A 20,433-nucleotide genomic window follows, 5' to 3' on the forward strand; every position below is an offset into this window, starting at 1 on the left:
CCGTTACCGACTCCATATCAGTTCCATACACACATCTCTGTGTTTCGGTCATCGGCCTCGTCTTTCCTGCACTTGTTCCTGTTGCTCGCGCCTTTCCCACAGTCTGGCAGACAGGGATCAGTCCCCTGCCTTTATCTGCTCTGTGTTCTTTGGCAAAACGGAGGGAAGTGACTGAGAAGATGGCGAGCTCCCCGAGACCCGAATGCTCGACACAAACAAGGAGCCCCGTGGGCGCGCGGCTCGCCGCGATAGTGCGAGGCTGATGTAGACGTAGAGGGACGGGAAGAGTCTGGTGAAAACCACCATCGGAGCCGAAACAGGAAGTCCACCCACACTGAGGTTCAAAGTGGGCCTGCAGTTTGTTATCACAAGATACTGTTTAGTGGATGGTGAGGCATCGGCACTGATTGACATGAAAACAAGAAGTCCGACTCGTTTTAATGCTCACACACTTCAGTGTGTGTAACTTCTCACTATTTAGGAAATGTAGGGATATTTCATTATACGACTAACAGTATCACAGTATAATCAGGACATTACCACAATAATACAACTCAAACAATTTCATGATAATTTATGGCATTTTTAGGAATAAATGTATCTTGCATTTATTGTTATTTAGCATTAAACACTTTTTTTTTTTTTTTTTAATATGTCTCATCGTGTGTCGCGTGTTTGTTGCTGCATTTGTTTGACTTCATTCAAAGATGTTTTTCATTCTAAAGGCATTATATATCTTCTATCACTTCATTCTGCAGCCCTTTTGGTGAAAAGCACTTTGTTTATAAATGGTGTTAAAAGTATTGTTTTGTTGTCACCATTACAAGTATTATTATTTTTGTAATTACTCAGCAATCATTGACATAAGAGTTTAGTAGTTATAGTCTTAAGACTATAAAATTACACAATAAAAAAGAACCCTCCAAAATAGCCCATAAAAAGAACTGAAAATAAGACAAGGTCTGAATTGAGCATCTATGCAAAACGTATATCCAATGGAGCATTCAATTACAAATATGGAGTTATATCTTTCAAAAAGACAAAGGAAGGTCAAATATTACAACTGTTTCTGTTCTCTGTAAAATATTATTCAAGTTATAAATTCAGTTTTTCAATATCAAAGGGCACTACATTAAAATCAAAATATATAGGATGGGTGGTTTCTCAGTGACACAAGACATGCCCATATGCTGTCGCCTAATGTGTTTGAACAATGCATAAATGAGCCTATTACTGATCTCTGATCGTGCTGGATTATACTTTCCCCAGAACTGTGTCATTAGCCATCTCACATTTCACCACACTTACATTAAAATATTCACTGTATTTAGCTTAATTCTGACGATGTGCTGACATTACTAAAACACATATAGGTTGTTTTGATATGGTTGTCTTGAATGAAGCAGATTTCGCTTAAATTGAATGGATGAAATATGGAATTTTATTATACTATAAATTCAAAATATTGTGACAAATTTCAAAGTAGTGGGCCACACACTTATTATAGCATACCCTGCTTTTTATATGTCCTATTATTGACACACACGCACGCACGCACGCACGCACGCACACGCACTCACACACACAGAGGCTCGTTGGGGCTCACCTCTCCAAACAGGAGGAACTCCCATTGGAAAAATCCAACCTGTGCCAACACTGCTGGCTGTTTTCAACCCTGTTCCACCCGGGGCTAAACAGGCATTTACATGCTGCGGTTATTTTTAGCCCTGCCATCGTGGGGGCATAAAGGAAGTGCAGGCACATGTAACAATTAAATGATCCTACTTCAATGTCACTGTTGGCCGAGATGAGAAAACAGCTCCAGGTAGTTCTCAAGAAGAGACGGGAAAACCCGACTGCTCAGTGGGGAAAAAAACCCCACATATGTACCTTTCATTAGTTTTGTTTTTCTTCTAAGTGAAAGCTGTGGCTTCCCCTCTTCTTTTTAGTCACTGTAAAACAATTGTGACCTCTCCTCCGCCCACATATTAACTGTGGCGCTATTTTTCAGCGCTCGATCAACTTATATTTTCCATTGGCATGCCCGAAGTTGTTCCATTCCAGAGAAATGAGTGATAAAGAGAAGACAAAGGTAAAACATGAACCCCTGTGTTTTTACATCTATGTCACCAGAGTGAGAATTTTAGAAACAGGATGTGGCCAACAGTTAGACACCAAGAGGCTATTTATAGCTGCCTTAATGGCTCATCTCGCTATTCATTTGCAAGAACTTGGTGGAAACAAAGAAATGTTCAGGGAACCTAAAGAACCTGAAGAAGAAGAAGAAAAAAAAAACATTTACACTGACTGGTTACTTAAATCTTCACTCCGAGCGACAAACAAACCTTGAGTTGCATTTCTGTCGTTGAAAATGTTCCTATTTTTTACATTTTCAGACAAACTGTTGGAGTCTATCTCATCTTACATAAAGTGACGAGATAACCACAAATATGCAGCAAAAGGAGGAAGGCAGTTAGACATGTTGGGGAACATTTTGTTCAGAATCTAATCTTGCAGCAAGAATTCAGCCCCTTGCATAATGCGGATGGGCACGCATATAGCGAAAAACGTCATTGGTAAATTTGGCCTCATAAAGCCAGGGCTCACGCTTATTTTTCACCTATTGGGATCTTGACATTGTGTTTAAAGCAAGATGTTGTTACCTGTGTCAGCACCAATGGAAACTTAATTTTTTACTGCACAGGCTAATAATGGAAAACTGTAACTGGGAGGATCCCCTCTCATGAATAAACAAAAACAGTGGAAAACTGAGCTCCAAATATTCCCCTGTTGATGAAGAAAAAAAAAAAAAGAAAACAGAACAGGCCAAACATATGCCCTTCTAGTTAGACAGATGACATCCTTTATTAGCTGTGCAATCAGTAAACCACAGTCCAGACCTGTCGGGACTTATTCTTAAAGCTGGGCGGGTTACTAGGGGATCTATTTCAGGCAGGTGTGAGAGTGACACTAAAATATGGACTGCGTCTTAATGTGATGCCAGCTGAGCCCAGCAGGTTCAATGGACAATTCAGCTCCTTTGTGAGAGCTGACCAGTGTTTCTTGGCAGGGGGAATTGATAGAATACTCCCCCCCGCCCCCTTACTGTCTCCACTGGGTGTGACTGCCGGCTGAATAAATGTTGACCTCGCTAAAATAACCTGTCTGTATCAACTGTGATGGGAGGTGATGTGCTTGGGCCTGCTAAGAGGGGCACGTGCAGCATGTGCAGCACACACTCATGAACAATGCAGATAATTGCAGTTATTATAAACTATGGTGTGCTGAATAAGATCCACTGTTTCAGCAAGAGGCAAAAATATTCCACAACAGCCTTGTTGCAGCAGGTATCATCAGCATAAAGTGAGATTTAAATGCTAGCATTGATTTTGTCGTTTTGGAAAGTTACCACGGCAACAACAATTTTGTCTTTGTGTCTTGATAAGTTGAATGCCGGTGTTAGAGCTTAAAGCTCAGCCAACATAGCAAGACATGTCTGCAGCACGTGTTTCCTTTAATTATTGGAAATATTCATGATTTCTTTTCATTCAGGACTTCAGACTATTTGTTTTGATATAACTGTCTGAGGAATTGCAATTAGTTGTGACATATGTATTTATGTTCAATATACCATAACTACAGAAAGCCCACTCATACAAGTCTAGCTGTGAATCCCACATTCAATGACATAACAGTTGTTAACATGCTTTAGGAACAGAGGAGTTACGGTGTCTGCACTTGGCCTCCGTGTTGTCCAGTAATCCAAGCACGGGCGTCATGACTTCATTTGGCTACTCTGAGAGTTCAGCATGAACCTGACCGGCACTGGGGATTTAGTTAGCATTGTTAGAGGAGAGCGCTGTGCATTGGGGTTCGATAACAGCCGAGCTTCCTCAGAGAACAGAGGATGCCCTGTGGTCTGGGGAGACACAGAGCCTCCAGGCCTGAGAGCCTCTTGGAGGTTCCTGCTGCCGTAACACGATCCCCCTTCAGTCAAACCGAGGCCTGACTGGCAACGGCGTGGCCGCGGGCGACTTCACCTTGCCTCGGCGTCCCTCAGTTGACTATCCAAAACACGACCTCTGAACTCCGAGGTTGTAACGGCAGCTTCCTGGCAGCGACTCTTGTTCTCACTCCGAGTCTCTTGATACTGGAGGAGTGGAGGGCACCTTCCTGAGCTCCTTCTTACTTTCACTGCGTGAATAAACTGCAGCTGTGCTGGGGTCAAGGACCCTCACACTGTAGCAGAGGGGGATGTTTCCTGAGCTTACTTGTGCCTCCTGTAGCAGCACATCAGCTTTGTGAGAAAAAAAAAAAAAGAAAAAGAAAAAGAGGTGGCTTCCTTCTATTGTGGCGCTCGGAGTCTCAGTGGCCGATGAGGAAGTTCGCCTGAGTCATAGAAGCTCTTTCATGTAAACATTGATAAACACTGGCATCAAATCTGTGCTGGAGCGAAAGGAGATGGACTAGCTGTTAAACCTCTTCTGACCTCGCGCTTTCATGTGAAATTGATTCGGCGGGGAAGCCAAACTAAAGCTCAAACTTGCTGGAGAGAGACAATTGAATTTCCTGCATATTACTTTTGTTTCCCCACTATATCAAATCTTCTCTCGCGGCCTCAGCAGAAACACTTAATGGACAATTTGCTGCCTCCCACACACACGGCTCGAAGGGCTGAGCGGAGCGGCTCGGACAGTGTCACTTATCTTCTGCTCATAACCAGCAGCGTTAAAAAAAAAAAAAAAAAATAGGGAGGGGAAGGGGGTCAAAGGTCGGAACACACACGTACCCGACAGAGACGGGCAGGAATCACGATGGATTAAGTGAAAGCGGAATGAGCGAAATAAAGGCAAGGAGATGTGGTCATTATTCCCACAGATAAACACAAATGGAAGGAGACAAAGCGTTCCACTCATGCTTCATCATGATAAAGTGCTTCATAAATTCATCCGAGCCTCGCAGGTAGACGCCTCCTAATCCATCGCAGGGATCCCTTTGGGCCTAATGATGTGATGATATGTACAGACAGTATATTTCATCCCCACAGCTAAGCTGATGTGTGAAGCCCCAGGCTTTCCCATGTGGAACCACTCAGTCTCCACAACTGACAGAGGAGCTGGAGAGACTTAAAAAAAAAAGAAGAAGAGAGAAATAGAGGTAGAGTGAGAGATAGGGCTGCGTGGCGAGTTTGTTTTAAGACACAGCTGATGTTACATTGAGAATGCAGGTTTTACATCTGCCCTGCAGTAGCTGCCTCGGACTGCGGAGGCACCGCTGTGCCGTGGTGTGCAGCCAATCCTCACTCTGCGTTGCCGAGACGACGCCATGAAACTCATGATTTAGATGGAGAGTCATGGAAAGACAATAATGTAACAGTGAGGCAGTACCGTGCCGGTAGAGGAGATGTTCTGCCTCTTCTACTTTAAAGGTTTCTGTTTGATCTACTCAATAAATCTGGCTACACAAAAAAGCTGGACTGTCCAGCTGCCAGATGCAGATGAACGATGAGGAAAGTTGCTCAACAGCTATTCGGTGAGACCATCCATCCATCCATCCATCCATCCATCCATCCATATTCACACATATATCTAATGCTATTATCAAAACAAGGGCTTGTTTTTCAGCGATAAATGAGTACTAATCACTACCCCCCTTTTATGTAGAGCAATCACATTTTAAAGAACAGATTTCGACATTGGATTCACTGGACATAATGCGCTGTATAGCAGTATATTACAAGGCAGTTCTTCAAACTTCCATATGTATGTTAAGGGATAGCGTCAATGTTTATCACCAAAGGCTTATTAAGTGCATGAAAGAGACGAAACAGCAGTGGGAATTTCTCTGCTGCTCAACCACCACCAACAAAGATCTGCTGCAGGAGGAAAGTGTTTCTGATCCATGTCACTTTGTGTTTGGGCTTGTCTTTGTTCACTCAGGCTTCTGGACTCTGGACTCAAAGTTTGGAGACCATTCTGAAAAAAACAGGTCTTGCAGGATCAGGTTGTCAGTGTGCTCTGTAAGTAGGCTGGAATAACAGTATTTTTTTTTTTTTTTTTTTACTGCAGTTTTTTTTTTTTAATCGGCGCAAACTTGACAGATGTAAGCACATCCTCGGTTCTCAAGATAAGCTCAGAGACAGTAATTTTTTTGGAAGCAATACAATTTGCTGGTCATTATAGAGTTTGCTCTTCAAGTCAAAAATGAAAAACAGAAAGAAGAATTAGTATTTTTTTTTGTGTGAATAACAATCTCAAATATACCTACTAATCTTGCAAAATTACATTATTTTCATAGGACTCCTAATGAAGGAAGAAGAGTGCAACTGATGCACAACAAGAATGCCTTGAGAGCCACAATCACTGTCTTTGTCGCATTTAGTTTACAAACCAGCTCAAGGCTTGCAACCTGACTTGGATCTCATTGGGGCACGGTAGGGATCCTGCCACACAATGCAATTTCTCTATCTGGAGTAATAAAGAGGAAAAGTATAGGGTGCAAACAGTAAGTCCTCTGATGTCGCTGCACAGATTCCTAATCAATGTGCGTGACAGTCTTCCCAGACAAGAGCTCTTGGCTCAGTCGGACAAGCGAGCTGGAGCAGCCTCAAGAAAGGGAGAAAAGAAATTGATGTCTTGTCTCTGTGCCTCATGTGGCGAGACAAAGCAGAGCTGAGCTCCACTCCTCACCTGTTCCGTCTGTGACATGCCACACTTTTCAGAATACGTGTTTTTAACGGCCTTCTGTGGTCGGACGGATCGGAGGTGCTGCCAAACCAAATGACTGACCCCAGGAGGGATGAGGTGTCTGTGGTGCCCAGATTACAATCACTTAAACATGGCCTAATTTTTACAAGCAAGGCCAAACAACGATAAATCAGCGGTGTCCCGAATTAGAACTCTAAAGCTAACGGGTCCTACTGAAAACCCCCGTTGCTTGATGTGCTTATTTTGGCCAAAGCGGCGCAGAAACTTTCGACTTTGATCATGCTTGGTCTGCGCTGCCTCGCCCCAGCTCACCTCGCTCTGTTTCTAACAGCAAGCCTGCCGCTTCGCCCATCTCCTCCTCCCCCTCTCATTTCCTCCCGGGCCCCGGAGGCCGCGGGTGTGCTCTCTCGAGGTCAGTCTTTGGGGAGGATGAGGGGGAGGTGTTTACGTCGTTGGCACTGCTCTCCAGTGCCCTCATCACTGACTTCTCTGCATTAGGTGCACAGTGCTTACAGACTGCTTGTGTTGACTTCCACTTATAAATATGTCGCTAGGATTACTGATTTTGGAATATGTTTGAACGTTTTCACGCAGGTTACAATTAAAAACTAGGTATATCTACATATACAACATAATAATGGGGGGGAAAAAAGGGTTATTACCACTGAAACCTCCCAAAACAACCAAAAAAACGATCTCATAACCACATGGTTTGATTGAAGCGATGATCGCCACACTCACAAAAATTGTGCGTCCACTCCTCTCTCCAATGCACTGCTTCTTCCCTTCAAGTGCATTTCTTAGACTGCTGTGGAAGAATGCCAAAGTGCTTATCAAAAGCAAACATAAAAGTAAAAAGCCGAAGAGCTTCTGCGTGTACGGGTGACTCAAGACTTTGAGGAATCAAGAAGCCGGCCTCGCACAGCTGGTGAAGCATGACCACAGAAAGCAAACACAGAGGCCCTAAAAATGTACCAAAGAGAGCAAAACGCACACATCTCCTGATGTGAGTGAGATATGAAAGGAGACAGATTAAAAGTCTTCGCATGGCTCATTACCAATGGGTTTATGGTAAAATAACGTAGCCATCTGATAAACTCGGTTGTGATTGATTCTGAATTAGAAACGTATGGTTGTCTGCGTACGCTAGTGCCGACAGTGCAAGATTTCACTGGTTCTAGATGTGGCATGCAGGGAAAAAAAAGAAAACAAAAAAAAAAAAAACAATATAGGAGCATATTGAAACCATCATGCTTCAGTAGGACTGCAGACGTTTGGTTGAAAAAGTTGGCTGCGCACCTTCACATGACAGGATTTACAACTGCATTTGTAGTCTGCTTCTTTAAATCACCTGCTGCCTGTCAGCAGAAATGTGGGATTTCAGAATTGTTTTCTTTTATTTTTATACAGAGAAACGATGTTCTCTGTGTCCAAAAAGACTTACCTCAGAGCGAGCTTTATTCTTGACTATCCATCATCGCAGGATGGCTGAGGGAGGCTCTTTCCTGTTGTTGTCTATGTGTGTGTGTGAGAGACATGATTCTTGTGAGGACAAAGGGATCTTTAATCCAATTTTCCTTAAGTAGACATCTATATATCAGTAGATGTTCTGTATAAGGAGAAGGTTAAACTATGATTGGAGTTAGGTTATGTCATTTGATAATATGAAGTAAGTAGTAGGAGTAGCTGAGTTTAGAGTAAGTCTATACAATGTCCTCAAAGTGTCATACTACAACTTATGTGTGTTTGTTCTTGTTGCTCTACCCTAGTGGGAGCACTGACCTGATTGCATTGACCCATGAGGATTAAAGTCACCGTGGGAACAAAAATGTAGGTCTCTAAATAAAATATTGAATAAGATGAAGGCTTAGATCTATGAGGGCCACGGGAATGTGATCTTTAGTAAAGTGTCCGAACACTCAACTAATCCATTACCAGTTGGACGGAAATTTTTGTTTAATTGATAACCTGATACTGTAATAAAAATGTGGTTAAATTGCCTTTTCTCTTCTTATAAATGCTCTAATTATGTTAGTTTTAATAGACTCGCTGGCTGTGAGAAATTGAGAGAAGGGGCTGATATTTGGCCAGTGGGCCAACAGTTTCCCATTTGTGTCAGGATTTGGTAGGATAAGAGTTCGTCTTAGTGACAACTAAGTTCAGAGTCAGTCAGCAGGAAACAGATTTACTGTATTTTCTGTACTTGCACTTGTTTTTTTGTTGGTTATTATTTTTTTTAGCTTTTTTTAGATTTTCTGTTTGATCCTACAAGATTCTGTAACAGGGGGTAGAAATACTCGGGTGCAATTTATAATCGATAAATCAACAAAGTGACCCTTGTGGCATGAAGACTGTGTGTGTCGGAGTGGGGGGGACCAAACAAATGATCTAACTCATCCCTCCTAGTCGTTGTACAGGTACTTGTATTTATTCACTCAAACTCAATGATGGACTTCAAGAGCAACTGCATGATGCAACGACAACCCCAAAAACATGAATGTGATCAAGAGCCAATGACTCCAACTGGTTTGGTGTGTATTTGGTGTTTATGTGTGTGTCAGTGTCATGGATAGCCGTCGTTTGTTCTGCTTGCTGTCACCTACTGCCAGAATAGCGTGGCGTTTGCTGCCGCTTCAACCCAACGTTTCCACTTTCTGAGTCTCGCCTGCGTTTTACATGCTTTTTTCCTTTCAAACAGCAAAGCCAAGACTCCTCTCAGTCTGTTTTGCTGCTCTGGATTGCATGTTGCGTTGAAAGAAAACTGCACACTGATCCAACACAATGGTTACCAGGACAAAGGGCTTTAGCAGGCTTCATCTGACATTTTCAGCAAAGGTGAAAGCTGGACTAAAGGTAACTAAATCTTCAAAAACTCCCGCGGTGCACGAGAACACAGCCTCCCCTCTTCCAACATCCCCACTGAGATCGAGTTCGTCCGACTCTGGTCTAAAGCCGAGCGGGAACTGATTAACGCCCTGTCTGCTGACCCCGAGTGTGGCCCCGCAACTCTAAATCCTCAACGCCTGCAGGGGTTCAAGGACGCGGAGGAGGAGGGTCTCCTCTGGGCGCATCGTGGACTCATTCACGGACACGTCTGGAAGGTGGAGAGAGACAATCTCAGCTATAATTCCACTTATCTCCTTCCCAACAGCTTCCCTTTCATTTCCATGGACAGACAGACTTGCTTCCACCTGGAGACTGTCGGGGAATCGAAGATGAACTTGGAGCTACTCTCCCAGAGACGTTTTCGGTCACTTGTAAATCATAGAGCCACATTTTCACCTGCTTCTCTTCATGCTGTTTAACATCTCGCTGATTTGCCAGGTGCTGCGGCTCAGAGTGCAAAGACATAGACAGAGATGACTCGACTCTGCAGGAAATTATTCAGATGTATATAAAATCTAGTATAAAATATAGTTTTGAAGTGAAGCTTTTCAATTCCTTCCCACTGTGGATTTCACATGGATGATTTACAAGCAGCAACAAACAGCTCAACAGGTTGGAGGGTTCGACATAAGTCAGATCACAGTTTTTAAATTTGAACACTACTACTACAGTGTACAGGCTTCTAATGCAGTAGAACTACTAAAATGTCATGTGTAAACTATATATCAACTATATCTATCCACATATCAATAGACTTAAAAAAGACAATAAAGCCACTACACTAACAATGATTGATGCTTCAACAATACTTGGTTTACTTTAAAAAAAAAATCTAATTTCAAGCCATTTTAAATTTTAGTATTTCAATGTAAATCTGACCAAATTAAGCAATTTCCATGCACTAACTGAACTTTTCTTGCTTTGCCTCCCTATCACTTTTCTAAAATAAATTACCAGATAACTATAAATAAAAATAAGCCTTTGTCACCTTCTACTCTACTCCTACTCCTTCTACTCCTACTGAACTCATATATAGATATTTGTCTTATGGTTCATAGCTAAATTTGTTCTTCAGGTCATGAAGCTGCACTTAAAAAGAATATGCAAATAAATGGCTTTAATCCAAACAATGCTATCCACATTTCAATACCAAGTATTAACTTAAGACAAATTTTAATATAACTTGATCATGTAGAGTTCACACATCTTGTATTCAACTGGAATAAAATCATTATTTTCTATTTGTGTGGCTTGTCAGGCTGGTTACACACTACATTATACCTCATAACAATCTGATGAAGGGATATTTTATATCCCGAACCCAAGAAACTACTTGTGTAGAAAACACTTCTCTTGATCAAGAGTGTAATAAGCAAGTGTATCATCATTTATTTTCTGAGTACTTCACAATTAAAAAATGGCTTACAGAGTGAAAACACCAGTTCTCTGTTTGTTAAGCGTGTTGTTTTGAGCCGAAGTGAGCTCAGCTGAGTGTAATCAGAGAGTCGGGGGACCAGTTGAGGTTTATAACTGCCATGGGTCACATGTCAACAGTAGGACACTTACAGTTCAGTGGTTATGATCATTCCCTCCCCTGAAGTAAACCCATTCACCCACTGCTCGGTAAGTCTCCGCGCTGCACGCGGCCGCTGGTGGGAGAGGAAGAAAATGTGATCTTTAACTTGGGCCGTGTTTTTCTTTCTTTGACTTTTAGTGTTTGGGTTTTAACAGCTTTAGCTGAGAAAAAAGCACGTTTCGTGTGTGTGTGTGTGTGTGTGTGTGTGTGTGTGTGTGTGTGGAGTGCAGTGGGAGAAGCTGCCAGGGCAAATCACCAAGACTCTCTTCCACCTCACTTTTTCCCCTCTTTGGCGTTGTCTGTCTGTCTCCTTTATTTCTAAGACTGACCTGCTTCTCCTTGTGCTCGCTCAACGTTTCTGGATGTGAGGATATGATATGAATTGCGTGACCGAAAAAAAATCGAAAACCCTTAAACCTGTCTTGTAACTCACAGCTGTGTCTCCAATAGTGGCTTTTGAGACCAACGTAGTGGAGTGTATGTAAATAAATCAGTCAATATAAAAAGCCAAAAAGAAAAGAAAAAAAAAACTGATTGGATAACAAGGCTTTTGGAGAAAAAAAACTAAATGATGATATAGAGATACAATAAAGGCTTGCCATGTGAAAGCTTTCCATTTCGAGGTTGCAAACTTATTTAAGTTATAATTCAAGCCAGTGGACTCCTGTCTGGGAAGACTATCACTGTGACGGTGAAGGGAGTGCAAAGAGCTGATCAATCTATTTCAAAAAACGATAGTGACTTCCAAAGTGTGGAGTTATGTGGAGTATTAGAATCGCAGTTGATCGTGAGCAACAATATATATTCATATAGTTCAGCCCCTCACAGCCTGTGCTCTGGTATTTCCGAAAATATTTAATTTTTTTAGGCAAACAAAATTCCTGGTGGCAGCATAAGCAGCATCCAGGCAAAAGATGTACTAAATGGATGAGTCTATGCTTCTGTGGTCTGTCTTGCATTAAACTCTGAAAATAGCAGAACAAATCTGCCCCGACGACGAGACGTAGGAGTTTGAAAACTTATGTCTAGCTTGTAACACAGAACCATAATCACATATCAAAAGATAGGTTTTATTAACTAAAATCATTTTCCAGAAGCTGAAAATGAGTTAAAACATCTCTGAGCGTGACTCTTGTTCAAAACCACCCCTGCTCCAGTTCAGAACAGTTTCTCACTTTTGTGATGATTTTTCCAGAAGTTCAGTTGCTCAAGCATTTTCGAATCACGTTGTTTATACTGACCACTATTTTTATTCAGTGTTTTTGTCATGTCGACTACTCCCGAGGTCTCTGCATCGAGTCCTTCCTCGGTGAAACAAGAGAGGTGGAAACAGCAGGTTGCCAACACTAACAAACAAATCGATGATCACAGCAGCCACCGAAACTCTTTTGCAACTGCTCGCCAACACCAACCTGGCCAAACATCTAAAAGCTGAACTTTCCCTTTAGGTTTCCGTCTTGATTCCTCCGTCGTATTGTCGTGACGGCAGAAGAGACGGCGGACTCTGCCAACAGTTGCACAACCAGACGGCTTTCCCCAATCCGCCGGGGCTGGACGGAGCTTCTCTGTTGACATTCGTCGCTTCAGGATACTTTTTCCCTGAGTGAACCAGTTTCAGACGGGGAGCTGTTATTACGTGGTCTGGGACCGAGACCTGCTCCTGTTTACTGATGCCACAGGTATTTATATCTTATAAACACGGCTGCGAGAAGCGGGCAGCTCAACGCGATCATGTTCAAATGGAGAAACCCTTCTTTGAAACACATGCAGATACTGATACTGACCTCTGGTCTTCTTCGAGAAGAGTGGTATCAAACTTGGGCACCGTTTATTTGACCGAATCCCAAACTAGTTTTTGCATTTTCGTTTCCAAATAGTTTCACATTTACATGGCATTTTTTTGAAAATGATGTCTGTCCTTTCATTTCCATTGAGCCCGAGAGGTAAAATGATAATAACCTAAAAAAAAAAAACCTAGACATTATATAACAACTATACATTTTTTCCCCTTTATTTTAATGCAAGGAAGCATTCATATTGAAATGTTCACAGGGGAGTGAACGTTTAAGCGTTGAGCTAACTAAACCTTATTTCTTACCACACAATTTCTGCAGCCTTCAGCATATTTTCAACTCACTTACATAGTGTGAAACAGTTTTCCAAGCAATAAGATAGCTACCTATTTTTCACTGCAGCTTAACTGCAGAAATTCTTCCATTTGTTGTTCGGCTTTTGGTTTTGGTGTTCTGTTTTTCAAAATCACACAGTGTACAGCCATTTCGAAACAGCACCATTTGGGATCATCCCGCTGGCCAGATAAGACCATGTGGCTGCTGGATTTGGCACGCAGGCCGTATGTTTGACACCCCAACATTAGAATATTTAAGAGGAAAACATCTTAAAGCTAATGAACCATACTTGTAGAGGATTTAGCATGTGCCTGGGCTGTATCAGCTTTCCATGTGCTCATGTTTTCTAATGCCAGGAGCAAATATCCAAGATTCAAGAGAGAAAAAAAAAGTATGGTTTCTGTGACTACGCAGCATTTGTGGTGTTCCCAGTGAGATCAGCTATCTCCACAGAGGAACAGTGTTTTAGGGAGAATGTAGTTGTGGTGAGTACAGGATCTAGTCAAAAACAACTGAACACACCAACTCTCATCTACCAGGACTGGACTTGAACTAGACACTTGCCCCAAATGGCCTTTTTCCCTTTTGAGCAATAAATGTCCCAAACAGCCCCTAAAATCAAATAATATGAACCATAAAATAAACAGTTAGGGGGCTTGGATGAAAATGAACTCATAGCTGCCTTCGCCAAAGCCCAGATAACGACCTCGAAACCTTTGCACGGAAGAAGACGCGGTCGGTCATCATCCTGTCAGAGCAGTCAACCACGCTGACATTTGTCATGTTATGATTCAGTAATGAGAGTGTCTGGCGTGAGGTGGCAGCTCCATGATCACAGATATACACATGAAATCCAGGCCAAGCCACAGGCCCTGTCTGAGTCCTGACCCGCTGTGATCCGTGCGGCTCGGCGGCTTTGCAACGCGTGTTTCCCAAACCTCAGAATGTGAGCCACATAAACCGAGCCTCTAAACGGCTGTGTCAGGAGAAACTATAAGCAATGCATGACGTATGACGAACTGAAGTAATACAGCTTTAATGAATAGACTCCAATGTGTTTGGAGAGGGAAGCGTCCACTGTGCCTTGTGGCTTCGCTGTGCTATATTTGATTGTATACTTGAAGTCCACTTTGCTATCAATGCCAGGTAATAGGCTTCCAGAGAAAGTTCCACATAGTGTGTCACTTTTCACCCGAGCTTGAAGTAATTGTGGAAAATAAGATGCAAATCTGCACCATGATGCACGAAACCCATTGGAAATCAGAATGAACAGCCTCTCGTCGACATGTGTTCTATGATCGTGTGTGGAGCCCAGACACAAAAGAAACCCAATTTGTTTAGATAATTTAGCTGCAGTCTTTGAGCAGACACATTCTTTCTTAGTGACTGTGGATATTATGACGGAGCGACTGAAACCAGACCAGATCCTCTGGCTTATATCTGCCAGGATTTGGGGTACACACATACACATACGCACGCACACAAATGCAAGCATAGCATGTAAATAAATGCATTGATTTCTGACCGATAATGATTGCTGCGCTTATCAAACCTAAAGTATTAAAAATGTCCAAAGCAGTGAAATGGTGACCCATTTGCTTCTATCATATGTAACCACTTAGATTCAATTATCTGCTAAACTGCAAGCAATCTTGGACAATAGTGTGTATAATTGAGGTGGTTTCATTATATGTTGGTTAAAAAAATTGTGATCACAACCAGGAATCTGATGGCTCTCATGCTCAGCCAGTGGGATGGAGATTAAAGAGTTGTAAAAGGAAACAGAAGGTAATCCAGAGGACTTCCATTAAACTGTGAGAGTTTTTTTGTGTTTTTCTGTGAGGACACCATATTATCTGGGTTTTATTAATAAAAATTGGGGAAAAAAGTGATAACCATGGCTTCATCTGTTTCATGAGAATTACTCAAGGGAACAGGGGAAAGATAGATTATTTATTGTCGGATTTAGGCTTAAGTTTGGGCCCTATTAATGTATACTGATTTTAAAATGAGGTGTATTATGGCAGGGTACAGAATCTATGGCTCCATAATTGTAGTCAAATGAATCAAGGCGTTCAAAAACAATTTGGAAATAACATTTTGCTTCAGATAGTCATATATAGCCGAGCCCCGAGCCTTTACTTAACTCTCACTCTCTTTTGTCTCAGCCACATTCATGACAATCTTTGATCATGTTTTCTTTATATGGGGTTTTAAAGTTATTTTCTTCACCACACAGGGCAGCACATTGTTGATGTGATTGACCCTGGGCTATCTACTGTGATCTGATAAAGTCCTCCTCACTCCCAAACTTTTTAATGGTAGGTAGCAGACAGCATTTGGGGGTCAAAAACAAATGATTCACCATGGAATGATAAATCACCTCTTCATGCTTTGGAGAACAACACTTTTTCAAGGATGCAGCTTGACTATTAAATGCAAACGTGTGAGCACGACTGGAAATTGTCTTGTCCAATATGAGGTAAAACTTTAAATTTGCATAGTATATGAGACTAAGACCAGAACTGTAGTATGAGATTAAAAAGTTGCTTTCAACTTACTTCAATCATATAAACCAATTGTTCAGCACAAGCAAATCTTCATGTTTACAACAGAGCACACTCATTCAAGTGCTTAGCGCAGTCTTTAGTACACGATAATGGGTAATAAGAGCCAAAGCTGCTCAATTCACACAGTAAAAGTAATGGTTTTTAATCTTAATGAGAAGAAATTGAATCAAATCTATTGCTGATCCCAAAAGTGCAGTTGTTGATCCATAGCCTAGGCAGTCAATGACTCTCAAAGGCCAATCCAAGAGTGCACCCACCTATTAATTTTTCCCATAACTATAAAACTTCTCAAGCAAGCCCAAACTTTTACTTATACCTCGCCATGTCAAGGGCTGCCAGGAAAACGGGATTCCTAATATGAGAAGGCAGCAATAACAACAATAGTAAAATATCCACATCCTCTTTGTAGTCATAAATAATAAAAAAGCCATCACGCGTTTCCTTGTACCCGTCAATAACACTACGTGTAGACAGAGACAAGGTTCTAAGCATTGCACTTAACCACAAGCCAATCTCTTGTCCGGAGCGCTATTAGCTTGAGCTTGACCTGCTCCCAAAAGGCCAGTGGGTCAGAGGTGGATTGTGGTGAAAGCACACACTGTCACTTACAGAACCTCACCACCTCGCTGAGTCCACCAAATAATAGACAAAGACATCCACTGACATGCATGCATACTGTGTAAACATACATTTCAGGAGCAGCCCTTTGCCTGAGTGAGTCCCATTAGACACTTTAATGAACAACAACCCCCCCCTACTCCAAATCTTCTCAGTCCTCTTCCCCACCCCCCCCACCCCTCCTCCAATCCGGCCTTGCGGCACACTCCAATGTTAGCGACTCAGCATGTTTTCAGCGTGGTGCGGACGCGCTCTCAATCATCATTAGGGTTTTTGCGGAGTCCTGGGGTCTGGGCAACTTGCCAGGATGTGTAAAAGTTTCCATGAGGAATGCCTCGAATTGCCTTCAGAAGGGTCGGCGGTGGACGGAGATCCTCAGAAAAGGTTAGAAGGCCTTTTTTGTTGCAGAGAGGGGGGGGGGGGGGGGGGGGGGGGGGGGGTTGGAGGGAGGAAAAGAGGAAAGAGGGAGTGACAACAACTCAACTTTCAGTTTGAGTAAACCAGCCTTGAAGAGATTTAAATGCACCAACATTGCTTGGAAGAGGAAACAATCACAAGAAAAACTACCCTGGAACACAAGGCAATCAGAGCACATATGTCAACTGTCAAAAATGGGCAGTGGCTGCAATGTGTTCTTGTGCTTTTCTTATTTTTGGGGGAATAAGGGCCCTCTGTTTCCCAAAGAGGCAGCTGGTAGAAATCTGGCTCTCTGATTAGCACTGGTTTTCTTTCACTATGCGCTGCTGCATTCAGCTGCATTTCATGATATCACCCATCACAACAGCAGCTAATGAGACAGGACACACGGCAGCAGCCTCACAGGACCAAGCGCATAGCACAGCCGGCACACTGTTTTTGCACAGCATATCCACTGCAAAATACCCATAAACACTGGGACATAAAGAATTTGCAATGCAAAATTAACTGTGCATAGAAATAAAAGCCTGTATTCAAGTGTGTCAGTGATTATTTGAGATGATAAAGAGGTATGATGTCACCACAACTGCTCCTTAAGACATATGACAGAACATGTCGTCATTTCTGGCTTTTTTTGGGGGGGGGGGTGAACAAAATGAGGTGTTTTTTTCAAAATTCTATCTTTATATACATTGATGTCATCCGACTGCCATTTTTTTTAGCAGACACATGCCTTGTAAAGTGCAGAGTTGGCCGTGAGTAAGTACGACATGTCTGAAAACAGCTTTTTATGTGAGCCCTGTCATGAGACGTTTACGACACTGAGTCAACAATGCAGCAGAGCGTAGTCTTTCATTCGTTTTTCTCGCCTCACACGAACCCTGCTGATCGGTGGCCTTACATCAGGCCGTGTTGAGTGAGAATCGAGCAGGTGAGAGCCAACGTGCCACTGAGTGAAAATGGCTGCTCCGACAGCGATCTGGCAACTGCTTGCCGACTGCAGACACCAGAATGATCGCCTCACTCCTCATACTGTAGTTAGCAGGCTTCTAGCACAGCAGAGGGAAGAGTTTAGCAGTTTACAATGGAGACTGTGTATGGCAGGTTAGGGGGGGGGGGGGCATTTACATCTCAAACTCCTTCCTTACTAACCCAGTTCCTTGCGGTACAGTAGCTCAACCTTGATAAGTTGAGTGATTTCTCAGGGGCTCTTTAAAATCCATGCCTGGCCGGGGAGACACATTTCCTCTAGCTGATGAGAGCTGGAGGCCTCAGTGTTTGAGCGTGGGAGGTGTACCACTCTTGGGGAAGATCAAGTGTGCTTCCCGCGGACTCCAAATCACCGGCCCCCCAATTGCTGGGGAGGAACGCTATTCGACACGGCTGGCCTTAAATCACTGCTGCCATGGTGAGGTCATCCGCTTGTCTTCCTTCTCTAATGGAGCGCCGAGCTAGCGAATGCACGTTTTTTTAATGTGTGCGGACAAGGAGCGCGACGCCCCGCAAGCTGCCTTTCTCTTCTTATTTGTTTTAGCTCCGGGCTCATTTGAGGGCTTTGGTACAGGGCCGGGACTGGGAGAGTCAGATGCCTTTGCAGTATGCAGTTACCACCACACACTTACCAGGACTCCACGGGCTCACCACAGATGCTAGGGCAGACATTAGGTGATGCAGGATGGCAGCACACCAGGGTTTCAAAAGGCCGCTTTTCTGTCCTCGGTCAATCAATACACATTCCAGTGCGTCGCTAATGCAGCTGTAATCACTGTCTGAATAGAATTGGCCACCGGGTTAGAGGAAGATGGAGATTGCTAACGTGACAGTGGATGAAGTAGCAGGGAAGAGAAACAAGGTTATACGATTTCACTGGCACTCGCACCACCACGTAGGTTTGGTATAACTTCAAGCTGTTGATGTAAAAGGACCCGTTGCCAACCTTATTACAAAAGGTGAAATAAAGCTTTAGTTTCACTTCATTCAATTATTGTTGAAATAAAAGCTTCTGCCGGCCATGACTATTAGAAACAGCAACAAAGAGTCTGAAATGAGCTTTGCTTATTCAAATTAGATTTCCATATGATACAGTACTGATATGAACGCAAGAAAATTAGAAGAAGAAGCGAGAGAAAATCACAAAAGGAAAAGATTTTTAAAAACGTAAGAAAGCAGTTCATGTAGCTGCGAACAGTCAGATATCCCTTCTGTCTCTGTGTTGTCTGTTTATGAGCTGAGGACTAATGGGACTCATCAAGACTGACAGATATGCTGACAGCTGCATTTCAACTCAATTACAGTTCCACAGCAAAACTCCCCTGCTCCCCTCATACCTATCACCCCTCAACTCCCAGAGCTGTTGAGTGAAGTGCGCATGATGTACACTCATATGCGTGCACCGGTGCGTAGAGACGCACACATACACGCCAATATATTTGCTTCGCTATCACCGGCAGGGCATCTTTTGCTATGAAGCATTGCCGAACGGCATAACCTACCTGAAATGTCTGAACTAAATTTATTACCTCAATATACTCTATATCCTTACCCTAATCTTAACAGCAGTCTTTTCTCAACTATAACACCAGTTAAGCCTGTAAAAGATGAGGACAGATCAAAATGTTCTCGCTTTGACAAGACGTCCTCATTCAAAAGATCTACAGATTCACAAGCAAAGCAGAGCACACACACATGCTCACATTCAGTTCATGGGATAGAATGTGCACAAAATGAGTCATGGTCTAGAGTTTAGTGTAGAGGTGTCTTACTTAGCTCTACCTCTTTTCCAGACTTTAAAATACCAAGCTGGCTGCATGCCACTGACACGCTCCATGAATGTAAATCAAAACAACAAGTTGAGAATCTGCTCACACAGATAACAGGTTACTGACCGGCGCAACCCAATGTGATATGGACACAGGAGGCAATAACCTCGACCATATGGTCCCTTGGGTGTGACTGGTTTCATTGCCAGAGGGAGACCGGTGACCCCACGGTCCCTCCTGATGACGACAGCCACACGGTGTTGAGTCCGTCGGGAAAAGAGACGGGAAAACAAAAGTCTCTGCCTCCTGTCTCCCTATATGCCTCCCAGAATGACGGGGGAGGGAACGAAGGGGGGAGTAAATGATTTGGTTCAGGAAACCCGTACCCATTGTTTTGCTTCCTTCATTAGTCGTTGTGTCAACAGTTCGGTTCGCTCCGCGTGTGCCACTGTTTTTGTTCTGTTGCTCCCCGGCTGACCTTGGTACTGTGATGTTTTGACAGATTGTTTCAAAATCCCATCAATGCAATTACTGTTTCAGAGTTGCTGGGCTGCATACGACACCAAAAGCAAATAAGTCTACTGTGTCTAAAATTAAACAAATGTGACGTAGATCTTTTGAAAGAATTTTGTCAGGAAATATTGGGAGGAGCAGGGTGCGACTATGGATTGGAGATAAGGAAGAGGCGGTAATAATGTGAGATGTGTGCGTAAATAGCCAATTTTATTGCGGGCAGGGTGCTCATTAAGAGAAACACTTCTAAGTAGAAAA

General features: G+C 42.9%; 1 protein-coding gene across 4 annotated transcripts in view; it reads right to left on the bottom strand.

The window, feature by feature from the left end:
• The window catches only part of LOC308133120 (nuclear factor of activated T-cells, cytoplasmic 1-like), a 69,692-nt gene that overhangs the window by 3,675 nt on the left and 45,584 nt on the right, over positions 1-20,433 (bottom strand). The gene's annotated exons all lie outside the window — the stretch shown is intronic.

The sequence above is a fragment of the Blennius ocellaris genome (genome assembly GCF_963422515.1).
Source record: "Blennius ocellaris genome assembly, chromosome: 8".
NCBI classification, from domain to species: Eukaryota; Metazoa; Chordata; class Actinopteri; order Blenniiformes; family Blenniidae; genus Blennius; species Blennius ocellaris.